The sequence below is a fragment of the Rhipicephalus microplus genome, chromosome 1 (assembly GCF_043290135.1).
Source record: "Rhipicephalus microplus isolate Deutch F79 chromosome 1, USDA_Rmic, whole genome shotgun sequence".
Lineage (NCBI taxonomy): Eukaryota > Metazoa > Arthropoda > Arachnida > Ixodida > Ixodidae > Rhipicephalus > Rhipicephalus microplus.
The window spans coordinates 90,140,329-90,153,963 of record NC_134700.1 but is presented as its reverse complement, the minus strand read 5'-3'; the positions used below and the strand labels follow the sequence as shown (position 1 = coordinate 90,153,963).

The 13,635-nt window shown below is 45.0% G+C and overlaps 1 protein-coding gene across 6 annotated transcripts in view; it reads left to right on the top strand.

The window, feature by feature from the left end:
* The window catches only part of Mct1 (Monocarboxylate transporter 1), a 217,333-nt gene that overhangs the window by 141,951 nt on the left and 61,747 nt on the right, over nt 1-13,635 (top strand). Inside the window, exon 1 of one of the 6 annotated variants that reach the window (XM_075884595.1) lies at nt 8,443-8,661. The exons of the other annotated variants lie outside the window; for them this stretch is intronic. The gene's annotated coding sequence lies outside the window, so the exon portion shown is untranslated. Of the gene's footprint in view, nt 1-8,442; nt 8,662-13,635 lie in introns of those variants that run through there. 6 annotated transcript variants of the gene reach the window in all.

Here is a 13,635-nt window from a genome sequence, read left to right as displayed (position 1 = left end):
TCATGAAACATTCACTTTTCCAGTCTTCCTTACAACTAAGGTTTCCATTTGGATGCTTAGTAGTACTTACCTACTTTGATAATCGAAATTCATTTATAGGAATCAATTTAGGCCATCTTAAGCTCTTCATTTTTCTTTGTAGGTCAAGTCATCATTCTATTAGATTTAGAAGGATGCTGCTGATTATACAACAGTGTCTATGGCCCGAGGGAGGGCACAGAACAGTAAATTGCATGCTTATCAGTATTTAAAATCTTGGACGCCATAAGATACATTTTCAAAACGATGGTCGTACATACGCGCGCAAACTTTTTGGGAGTACTGAAGTCCACTACAGACTGAAACAAGCGTGTGAGCTCTTTACGTGCACTACACGACCTTTCTCTATAACGTGACCAGAAATACATCGAAGAAAGAAAGAAAGAAAAAAGGAAGCAAGGAAGGAAAGAAAGAAAGATAAAAAAAGAGAAAAGGAAGTAAAGAAAGAAAAAAAGAAGAAAGAAAGAAAGAAGAAAGAAAGAAAGAAAGATAGAAGAAAGAAAAGAAGAAAGAAGGAAGGAAGGAAAGAAGAAAGAAAGAAAGAAGAAAGAAAGAAAGAAAGAGAGAAAGAATGAAAGAGACAAAGAAAGAAAGAAATAGAGAAAGAAAGAAAGAAAGTCGCATTAATAATCGGATGGAACACATGATTTAGCTGTAACCCGCCGTGGTGTGAAGTAGCGGTTACGGGGCTTGACTGCTTACCTGAAGGTCGTGGGTTCCATCCCGGTCGTGGCAGTCGCGTTTCGAAGGACCGGGCGAAATGCTGGACGTACGTGTGCAACGTGTTGCGCAGCGCGTTAAAGAACATCAGATGTTTGAAACTCCCGGAGCCCTCCACTATCCCGTCCCTCATAATCATCAGGTGGTTTTGGCTCTTAAAATGCTATATTATTATTATTATTATTATTATTATTATTATTATTATTATCATTATCTATCTGCCTACGACATTTAGCTCTCGTGGCCGTTTCGATAGGGTATAAATATCAAACATAGTAGGCCATAATATCACTATATGAAGATCTTTTTGACTAGTCATAACATGAAAATCATGACATGTATGTCATGAATGTCATGATTTACATTTCATGATCCTGCAGCTCTTCCGGTGGTTTCGTTGACAAGCATGTTGCAAAACTGGTATGGTATGGCTAGATTGCATGGCGAACACAAGCGACAGACCCTAACATGAAAATCATGACATGCGTGTCATGTAACAACATGGCTACGTGCCACGCTCTTGATGCGCTCGCGGCCGTTTCGCTAGCGTCACATATACCAGATTTGGTATTACCCTACGCGAACGGATGACGAAGGTATGTTACTGGTGCAAACATGATAATCATGATGTGCGTGCCATGTGAGAACTTGACTACATGCCACAGTAAAGGCACTAATACATTTCGACGTGACGCGGTGCGCGTGCTCGCCGGCGTTCATTTCGTCACGTCACGCCGGCGTTGCCACGCCAGGTGCCGGTTCTGCCATATACTCGTAGGTGCGCTCCGCGCTGTGTTGCTTTGACGCATGCGCGTTGCAGCGCGTCCCGCGTCCCTCCGTCACGAAAAGAGGGAGACACAGTGTTGTCTGGGTAACACACCGGTGCGAAATGCAGCATGTCGCATTTCGCACCGGTTGCCGTCGGGCCGCGCCGACGGACGCTTGTCGCACCTGGCGGCAGACATTAGAGTGCTCGCGTTTTGCTAACGTAGCATCGTTGTTCCCAGCGTGCGCGCCCGCCAACGCTACGTTGGTGTGTGTTGGGCCCTTCATGATGCGCTCGCGGCCGTTTTGCTAGCTCCACATATACCAAATTTGGTGTAACGTACGTGATGTCAATGGATGACGGAATATATGACTGGTGCAAACTTGATCATCCTGACACGCGTATCATGTAAGAGAATCACAACGTACCACGCTCATAGCGTGCTCGCGGCCGTTTCACTAGCTCCACATATACTAAATTTGGTATCACGGGACATGAATAGATGATGAAAATAAATGACGCATCCAAACATAATAATCATGACACGGAAGTCATGTACGGCATGATTTATCTCCTCCTCGTAACGTTGTGCTTATTCAAAAGTAGCATATCAACTTTTCTCATATGTGCTTCGAATATCATCGATTTACACTGTACGTGGGATCTGGCATTCTTTTTGTGTGTGTGTGTGCTTGCGTATATAGTGTTTGGTAATGGCTGAACCCACCTTGGACGCTACTCCGAACCGTTTGGCGTTTAACCGTTTGTCGGCGTGCTTGCCCTTCTCCCGTAAAAGGCGGTCGCGCTGGCTGGTTTGCGCTCAAACCGCAAAGGCTGTTTATCTGCGAATATACACTATACAAGAACTTTTAATTCAAGGTTCATCACGAGAATACATATCATTACGTTTGATTGAAGAACATTGTCGAAATTAAGAACGTAATTTAATGAGACCTGTTAGTTTTTTAAACTAAACCGGAGACGCAATTGTGGGTCGCTAGTATCACGCCGTCAAAACTTTCTTCGTTCCTTCGTACTGCAGTGCAAACATTTTCAATCAGGAATAGTTGGCTGGCAGCACCCCTTCGTGCTTTAAGTACGTGTAGATTTCCAAGTGCGGCTTCTGACATTGAGGCCTACGGGACGGCTATAAGCTCTCCCATAGTAGAGCACCCTGTGCTCTAAATCGTTACAAATTTTTAAATGCGAAGCATTGCTCAGTGAATTTCAGCGACCTTAAGCGTATCTATCTATCTATCTATCTATCTATCTATCTATCTATCTATCTATCTATCTATCTATCTATCTATCTATCTATCTATCTATCTATCTATCTATCTATCTATCTATCTATCTATCTATCTATCTATCTATCTATCTATCTATCTATCTATCTATCTATCCATCCATCCATCCATCCATCCATCCATCCATCCATCCATCCATCCATCCATCCATCCATCCATCCATCCATCCATCCATCCATCCATCCATCCATCCATCCATCCATCCATCCATCCATCCATCCATCCATCCATCCATCCATCCATCCATCCATCTATCCATCTATCTATCTATCTATCTATCTATCTATCTATCTATCTATCTATCTATCTATCTATCTATCTATCTATCTATCTATCTATCTATCTATCTATCTATCTATCTATCTATCTATCTATCTATCTATCTATCTATCCAGCGGCCTACGACCTTTAGCTATTTTGTCGTTTCAGTAATGGTATCGACACCAAACTTGGTATGGCATAACATGACTGTATGAAGAGCATATTTGACCAGTCTTAGCATAAAAGTCTCGACATGTCATGAATGTCATGTTTTACAATTAATGGTCCTGCAGCCCGTGCGGTGGTTTCGTTCATTTGGCATGTTGCAAAACTGGTATGGTATTACATGATTGCATGCCGGACACAAACGACTGACCCTAACATGAAAATAATGACATGCGTGTCATGTAACAACATGACTACATACCACACTCATGATGCCCTCGCGGCCGTTTCGCTAGCGTCACATATGCCAAATTTGGTATTACGGATAATGGATGACGAAGGTATTTGATTGGTGCAAACATGATAATAATCAGATGCGTGTCATGTAACAACATGACTACATGCCGCGCTCATGATGCGCTGGCGGCCGGTTCGCTAGCTTCGTTTATACCAAATTCGGCATTACGGGATTTGAACGGAGGATGAAGGTATCATACTGGTGGAAACATGGTAAACATGAGATGCGTGTCTTTTAACTACATGACTACATGCTACACTCATGATGCGCTCGCGGCCACGAAAAGAGGGAGACACAGTGTTGTTTGGGTAACGCGTCGGCACGAAATGCAGTCACACATTGGCTTCGTAGTTGTGACCGCGAATCCCGGCGTCCGCTAGTGTATGGCCTATTTTATCTAAGATACATGAGTACCACCATCTTGTGTTGTTAAGCCGATGTTTTCTGTAGTTTTGGTATATTTAGACGAGAATAAAAAAAGGTAATGATCAATAAAAGATGAAACCCAGCCGTTTTCATGCGTATGCGTCTATCGTAACACTGCTCGTTATTTAAGATGTAAAGCACAAAGATTACTGCCCTATATGGTGGCACTGAAACCTGTCCGGAATAGTCTCTATGAAGGTAGTTGTACATAAGTAAGGCATTCAAAGGAGCGCCAGTCACCGGCGTCGTTTTTTAAAAATTGATGCTCTCTCGAGCGCTTGCTTGTCGGTGAACAGTCGTTTCTGATACGGCAGTCGGATATTTTGCTGAGTTCGTTGAAATGTCTTGTGATTTCGTGTTCCCACATGTTATCGTTGCCCGCAAATGAACGCATGACCGTCGCCGTGGAACAGCTCAAGCGTTGCGCTGCTCAGCACGTGAATGAAGGTTCGATTCCCGGCATGGAGGTTGGAAGGCGTTGAGATAGAGGATTGCGCAATACAGTAGGAAACAAAGAAAATAAATAAATAACAATATACATAGTAGGCCATGGAAACACGCGACAGGCACCACAGACCCCCATTTCACAGGTAAGGACTCCTGAAAAGCATGCCTGCCGTGACATCGTAGCTGAAACACCTCGGCAGATTTCCAAACCGGCGCACAGTCGAGGTCAGCGCGCACCGACATGAGACAGTTATAGTTCACCGGGGTTAGCCAGATAGGGGGGTTACTGAGTTTGCTGCATGGAAGCGTGCATGCGCAGTAACGTACGTGACCCGTACCGTTCACTGTTCGCACGCTATTTTTCAGACTTAACGTTATCGTGTTACCGTAGTGTACGTAGTGTGCGTAAACATGGCGGCGCTTTCTTTCAGACGCTTGCTTTGAAGTGATTTTGGCGCATTTGTTGAAAGATTCACTTCGTTCGCAGCAAACGACTGTTTAAAATGGCTTCGATTCGCTTTAGTTTGCTCCCGTGCGCTCAGATTTGGGTGCACGTTAAAGAACCCCAGGTGGTCGAAATTTCCGGAGCCTTCCACTGCGGCGTCTCGCATAATCATATGGTGGTTTTGGGACGTTAAACCCCACATATCAATCAAATCAAATCAATCCCATTAGTTAGCTTCAATGATCAAGTATTACGGATAAGTTAGCGTAATATTCGAGGTAGCTTCTCATTTCGAACGTGACTAGGCCTAGGCCTAACCAGACGATTGATATAAACAAATCGGCAACATAAATGTTTTCGCGTCAAAGTGGTTCATATTTATTTACTTTTTTATTATTAAAAAATTTAACATTTCTTCGCATGGTGACACAGCCATGCATGCTTTTACTTTTCATTGTTCTTTAACTTATTAACAATCCGATAGCTGGCGCCACCATCCCAGTTTAGGTGTAAGATGGGGCACGTAAACCACGCAAACGCTATCCCGCTAAACTATAAGACGCTGACCGCTACGGACGTTTGCTGAACGTTTGCTTAACCTCCACTATTACGCTGTAGTGGTTAACTGTTACTACAGCACTTTGTGGAGGACGTCCGAACACGGCGGTTTGTCGCGTTCCGGCGCTGGCGTTACTCGGCGGCAGCTTCCGCCATGGCAACGCGGGCAGTGCGTCAGCCCGGTAGTCGAGCGTGAGGACGTTGCTCGCGACAGCTGCTATCGCGAGGTCGGCGTTCGGGGATGCACCTCGCGTGCACGGTTGACTCACCGCGGTTAAGTTTTCCCCGTCGGCATCGAGGGCGACGGCTCCAGTTCTGGCATGTGCACTGGGCACGTGACGTAACAGCACATCCTCTGACCAGCTGCAGCGCCTGCGTCATCGTTATAATCACTACGTCTATTCCACTGAAGAATGGAGGCTTTCTCCGGCAATCTAATCCTTTCTTTCTCGCGTAAGCCACGCCAGTTTTATGCTGCGGAGACTTTGCAGCCGTGAATGTAGTCATGCACTCGGCAGCTGTCTGTAGGGTCAGCCTGCCCTTCAAGCGCAATGAGGCTGTGGCAGGCCAATGACGTATCTATGTGCTGCCTTGTAAAAATGACACGAACTGTTATTATTATTATTATTATTATTATTATTATTATTATTATTATTATTATTATTATTATTATTATGGTATTTTTAATACTAAGCAGGTTATGAATCTAAGTGTAATCACAATTTTAAAACCTGTAACGTATGAATAATATGTTCTTTTTATGTATTTGAATACATGAAAGATACAGCTTTATTTTTCAGGGCCAGTGCTTGATGGCATAGTATAATCAGGCTGTTTATTAATTAGTTTACCTATATGTTTAGAGGGACAGTTGGGGTATTCTAAAATACTGTGTCACATTGTGATAGTCCTGCCTGCATAGAATGAGAAATGGTTCATAGTGACATTTACGATGTAGATGTTGGATTATTTACGTTGCCTTTTTTATTAGGAAAGCTGCAGTTTCACGAAACAAAAAATATGAAAAAAGTTTATTTCACCTATAGTGTGCAGCTTGCCTGGCCCCTGACAGCACAGTTTTTGTATCTCGTAAGCTTGAATTTTTATTAACAATTTTAATAAACTGAGTCTTTAGTGCAATAAATAATGGAATCGCGCAAACTGCTCCACTCAAGCAGGCTGCATATTATTAATTGACTGACTCTTTCAACTGACAAATACCTTTTTGAAAGCAAAGTACGCCACTCTATGTAGGCTAAATGGGTAAAAATATTGAGGTGAAACAGATCACAGACCATTTCTTCTTCGTCACCCAACATTCACACTCTCTGCAACCAGCTGTACAACCCGCTGTTGTTCAAGTGATTAGACCAATCGTCCCCAGTGCATTAGGGTTCGATTCTCGGAGCCGCTGCACGCACCCCCCGGCTTTCCTAAGGGTGTCAGGGGTGCGCCGGTTTGGTGTTACACTCTATGCGGCAATAGGTAGTCGGTGTTTCGAGAAGAAGGCACCTTATTTTAAAGGCAAGCCTCGGATCCTTTGCCAAAGTAAAAACTGACTATCGGGAACGCTTGCATGAGTGATGCAGGAAACAATCACAATGAGATAACCTCACCACAAGACGTTATCATGACGTCACAAATCAACGAAATTTGTGGCGTCACACGACGAGCTCAAAGGTGTGCCGATCTTGTAAGAGCACGTTGAGTGCGGAAAGCTTCGGGAGAGGGAGGATCAATACATCGACTGAGGAAAAGATACCTAATATACATGTTCCAAAACGACAAGTGGCATGCGGTAGTGGGGGGCTCCGGAAATTTCGACCCTCTGGCGCTGTTCAACGTGCGCTGTCAGTACACGGGCCTCCAGCATTTCGCTTCCACTTAAATGCGACCGGCGCGGCCGGGATCGAACCCGCGACCCAACAGCCGAGCACCATAACCATTGACTCGCCGTGGCGAGTAACTGAGAAGAAAAGCTAAAAACACTTCACAGCATATCCACGGAGTGAATCATGATGAGAGGGGCGAACCATCTGTGAGGCCGTCCATCTGTCTGTCTGTCTGTCTGTCTGTCTGCTCCTATCACACTAGAGCACGCATAGGACGGACGGACGGACGGACAGACGGGCGCATCGCCCCAGTCGTCACCATTCACTCCGTGGATATGCTATGAGTTTATCATACGAAAACCACCAAAACCATCTATAGATATTATTTCCAAGGACATATACACGCAACGCCATCTAGTGAGCAACTCTCAGAACTAGAAGTGGATACTACAACATACTACGAGGGAACCACCCCCACCCTACGGAGCTCTGCCCCTAAAAGTAACGATGGTCTTCGAGTAGTCTTAGGCGTACACTCTAAGCCGAAAAAGACTAAAGTGGGGTATGCCATTGGTCCTTTAGGGGTCTAAATGCGCTGCCACAGATTTTGAACCAATTTTGGACTAACTGCGGGAGTAACTGCAAGGGCTCAACTGTTACCCCAAGCACTTACTCCACTTGGTTTAAATGTTGGCCCCAGTAGAATGCTCCAGCGGCACTAACAGTTGAACCGTGTGGACCAATGGCAAAAAAAGAAATGGTGACACTGCGTTTGTGCAGTATATTTTATGTTTATTCCAATTTAATCAGCACTGAAGATCATAGTATGTTATTCATGCAACACACACACACACACACACACATACATACGCACTATTATTTCAAAGTAAAACACCGCAAACACTGACGGCCCGCGCTGTACTACAGAGAACAGACTCTCGGGTATATATAGCACAGTATTTTGACCTCCCATCTAGTGCCAGTGGGCGACTTTTACTCGGCTTAAGAAAACAATAAATATTGACACCGTAACGCGAAAATTTACATGGGCTTATTCGTAGCACCGATGCGCATCGATCTTTTAATATGGATCCATCTAATCTTCAACATGCCTCCAGCCCGAGAACACGAATTATCAGCTGGTATTCGATCATGTCGGCCGAACCAGCGTTCGCAGTGCTGGCGCACGAGTCCACAAACACAAACATAGCAGCGGCGCTTGTGCGGGAAAGCCGGCGAAGCAGCCGCAGGCGCCCCGCCGATGCCATACCGTGTCGGCTTGCCGACGGCGTCGCTAGGCTTACGACGAGTACGGCTAAACGACCGCCGGCGATCGCAACATGCGGCTCGCGTGGAATTTTCGTCGTCGTTATTTTATAGTCACAAATGAACAATAGGTAAGTGCCCCATGTTCGCTGTGTCTTACGGAGTGATGTAGATATCTGTATACTTACAGCGACGAGACCGTTCGCAGGCACGGTTCTTTCATCGTGCTGGTAAGGCACAACCTGTGTACCGCTGGCCGCACGATTAGTCGTATCCGCGATAACCTACACGTTGGATTTTTAATAACGATTGTCGCATGGATAAAAAGACATAAGTTTGCCTGAGCTACTATTTTTGTGAACTTGTACGCGGCGTTTCCTTCGCTTGTGCCGGCAATGCACTCACACCGGCAGCCCGCCTGATACCGATGACGTACGAAGCCTACTTTTCCTATATATCGCTTTGAACTTGTGGTCACTGTGTGGGTACACGACCGCTGATAAACAGCTTACCTTTATTAGCATTGTCAGTGTTCACCGTAGTTCGAACTTATTCAGCACATTAAAGTGAGTTCTCGGCATTGCCCGTGTTTGCGGAGACTTTCACTTGGCTTCGGCTCGCCCGTGCCGGCATGGTGGAAACGCGAGGGCACTTGCTGTGTGCACTGACAGCGTGTTGTACCACTTTCCTCTAATAACATCTTCTATTCGTTTAATAGTGCTTCACTTTCACAGTGGCATATAGCCTATTTAACTTGTTTTCATGATCGCCGACCACGCCGAGCATTGCAGTGCAGCATCGACAGGAGGCGATCGCGGCGCAGTTGCCCTCCCCGTTGGTCCCTTCATTGCCGGGCGTTTGCGCAAGACACGCATTGTCACACACTTAGTCCCTGTTGGACGAACCGTTCGTCCATTGGTTTAACGGCTGCAGTTAGTCCAACTTTGCCGAATTTCGGTTTAGAGTGTAGGATCAGTGGCCGTGTAAATTTTGCACTCTATTCTCCAACTTCATTTACCCCGCAAAGATGCTGCGGCATGCTCCTTTGTAGATTGCAGAAGTAAGCGTCTTTCCTCGCCTGAAATCGCTACCACAACCAACTGTGCGGCACTTGTTCGGTGCATTGCACGGCACTGACTCGAGCGCCGCCCTCTGGTTGGGCCTCGTCTCTGCATTGAGTCGCGCCCGGCAACAGCGCACACGCCTTTGCGTCCTCTGTGCAGCCGAGGAGGACCACGCTGTCGCAACCGCACGCGTCACTGACGGCCTAGCACGCCGACCAGCGCCAGGAAGTCGTCGTCGCCGCTACACGGCACACGCATTAAACCCTTGGCCTACCCGCGGCAAGCCCCCCCCCCCCCCCCCCTTTTTTTGGTGTACAGTTAGTGACGGTTGCCTAACTTGACGCAGCGATAACGTTTTTATTTGCTCTCGTTAGCAACTGGCTTCCGTTAACAGTTTTGTCTTGCTTTTATGTTGGTTTTAGTCTCGTGACGGCTGCGACGGAAAATTACTCCTCGGTCTCCCTGGGGACGGCGTGCTCTATTTTATTATAATCTTCTGTTGTGAGTCGTTTTAAAAGCAGTTATGCAACTGCAGATTGTCTGTGTTTCTTTTTAACTTTTTTTCCCAAGTGAACGTTCGTAATTTTGAAGGCCTGTGCTTAGCCCTATATAAAAGTTAACCATCTCGTTACTTTCTTCCTTTTTCATAACTGCAGGGAGTGTTGTAGAACCACTAATTTCTCAGTGTTACCTGCTCCCTTCATTTCACAAGTAGCGACTGTGTGGGAGGAATTGCAATGGCGTGAGTTGAATACGACACGGGTTGATAAAGCAGTTACGTTGAATCTTTGAAAAGTGACCACGTGACTAACCTGCTTTCTTGTTCTTCTTTTCTGGGGAAGGAAGAGAGGATACGCGCTCTCACTGCGCTCATCGTTCGCAGACAATGGTTTGTGCTGGAAAAGAAGAAAACAAATATTGAAGCTTGCATCCACCCTAAAGTGCGGTGATTGCGCTGAAAGTCGATGCCCGCGTGCTTTCTGGATTACTGACAAGTTTAAGTAGTACTCAAATCTAGACTTGCTTTGCAAGCCTAAACAAGAAAGCGCAGTTTTCAGTATGAACCAGCTAGTCTTCAGAGAAGCATTGCTGCTAGAGTAGTACCATGTCTGCGCAGCTACTAAAGCTACAAGTTTATAATTATGTAATACTTCATCTGTTGACACACATTTTTACTATTGCATTGTATGAAGCAAGTACGCAACAAATGATGAAGATATCGGTGCTGATTCTAGTGATTATGTGGCACCCACTTTTGGAGCCAAGTGGTAGCACATGTCCCCAGGCCAGTTCTTTTAGCTGAATCATACTTCAGTTCATTTCATGGCATGTTTTCCATGTGCATGGTGTAAAATTTTCCAGCTGCTTTTTACTACTGTATACATCGGAAGACTCGATTGGGTTTAGTCTTGCGCATAAGACCCAAACGTCGTCGCAGTCGCAACTACTATAACATTCTAACAGAACACGCCCAGCCACACTTACACAATCTTGTTAGCCACTTCCAACTTATATGTTTTGAATGACCAGCCTGCGAACATATTCTGCATGTCTCTCACGAAAAGTATTTGACGAACATCTGATTTGTGGCAGCGGAACGGTAGAGGCCTTCTTTCGTCGACCCCTCTTTCAGCATGGTATAACTGCCAGCTCAAGCGCACGAATAAACCCTCTTTCAAGCGTACGTCAACCCCTCTTTCAACACCAACGTCTTACTCAAAATATGCATCCACTGTTGCAATCCGTATATTTATTGTGCCATAAAGATTCCAAGGTGACATATTGTTCGACTGTCATCCACCGTGGTATGCGAAGTGGTGGGAGTTGTATTTCCAAGGGTGCAGGTTGAAATCCTGCATACACAATATCCCCACTTCACTGAGGCCGAAACGCAAAATTATACGTGTGCTTAGCCTTAGGCACACGATTAGGAAGTATACGGATGCGAAGATTTATTTTGGAGTACCATGCCATGATGCGTGTCATGATAAACGTTGAGGTTTCGATACATAACAGACCAGTATTTATGAAAAAAGTGAACGATAAAATCTTGAAAAATTCAGTGCTGCACGCTGAAATGTGCAGGAATCGCACGTCAAGGGTCCATCATGCAAACAAACAGCATGGCGGCAATCAGTGTTACACCCCGTTGCTAACGCGCAGTGATTATTATCACCGACTTGATGGTAGGTGTTAACGTCATGTGATTTTGTTTCGAGGGGTTATCTTGATGAGCAAACTCCGCACGCTTCAGAGTGCATCACTCGTTTTTTAACGATTTTAATCTATATGCGTCCTATTTCTCTTTAAACTTTGGTGTGAGTCCAGCCATGTGTGGTCATTTTCGTGCTCCTTGTACGATAGTTTCGTCATGAAGTACTGCTAAGTTGACCAGTTTAATGCGCTTACGACGAACTCATCTTTGTGTGAGCGTGGCACCTACTCGCAAGCGGTTTCCAAAAAAAAAAAACAGAACAGAATCGGTCTTGCTTGGGAGGGATGAAAATAATAAAAGCGGGGATCGATAGACGTCTCGCCGCTTACATTGTTTCGAAAGCTTGCAGTGCTTCCCGCGAAACCTCTTTGCTCGCTGTATGTCCCGCGGGAGCACACGTGCCCACATACAGCTACTGTCGTCGGCCCCACGCCAACCAGCAAAGACGCTTTTGCATTCGTGAAAATAACTTTTGTGCGCTTCAGTTAGCCTGCCGCGGGAATGAAGCGTGAGTAGCTCTGTAAGTAGAAAATCGCAGCGCGTTGCTCAGACACACAAGGCAGCGACGCAAAGGGCAGCACAGGTGTGCCTCTGAGATAGCACACTGCAAACTTTAACCGTGCGAAATCGAACCATTCAACCATTTTTCTATGTAGAGCACATGTCAGAAGGAAGAGTCACTTGTCTCAGAAGGAAGACCACTCAAGACGCGTGCATCCTCTTGTTGTCAATGATGAATTGGTGACAGACTGCTCTTCCATCACTTACCTACACAACAGATTTTTCCAGTCAGGGTTTACTGCTTGTCCCGATAATGGTGATGCGTCCACGCCACTTCCTTCTGAGTTGTCAGTTATGCCTGACGTTCAGATCACTTATGAAGGCATCGTATCATTATTACTGAACATGAACGTGAAAAAGTCGATCGGACCAGATGATGGCATACCAAATAATTTACGGCGAAGGTATGCGGAATGGGTTGCGCACTATTTATACATAATATATAATGCCTCAATAGAGCAAAAGCGTGTCCCAGACGACTGGCTTGTGGCGAAGGTCGTGCCAACGGATAAGGGTGGAGACCAACAAAAGGTGAAAAATTACCGTCCAATTTCCCTCACCTGTTTATGCTGCAAGCTTTTAGAGCATATTATATCCGAAGCTATGTATACGTACCTTGAGGGCACAAAAACATTTTTTCCTGGTCAGCATAATTTTCGGCAGAATTTATCCACTGTAACCCAATTAATAGAAACAGTCGATGACTTCACGCGTGCCTTAAATAATAGTGTTCAAATTGACGCAATATGTCTCGACTTCTCCAAAGCCTTTGACAAGGTTCCTCACAGGGAGTTAATAAGTTAGCACACCAAGGCATAAATTATAACATAATACAGTGGATAAGTGCGTACCTGACAGGAAGAACACAATATGTAGAAATAAACGGCTTCAAATCGGAGTTATCAAGCGTTACCTCAGGGGTACCACAAGGTTCAGTTCTAGGACTGATATTATTCTTAACTTACATAAATGACATTTCATGCGGCACACATAGAAGTACTACAATGCGACTTTTTGCATACGACTGCCTAATTTATAAAGAAATACACAGTGAAGCTGACCTAAAAAGTTTAATGATATTCTTGATGCTGTCAGTAATTGGTGCATTAAATCTAAAATGGAAATAAATCAAACTAAAACAGTTGCTTTGCGCGTCACAAACAAAAGTAAGCGTGTATTCTATTCCAATTACACTCTATGTTCTACCCGCCTGTCTACCGTCAATGAAATAAAATATTTAGGTGTAACAATATCCAGTAATCTAA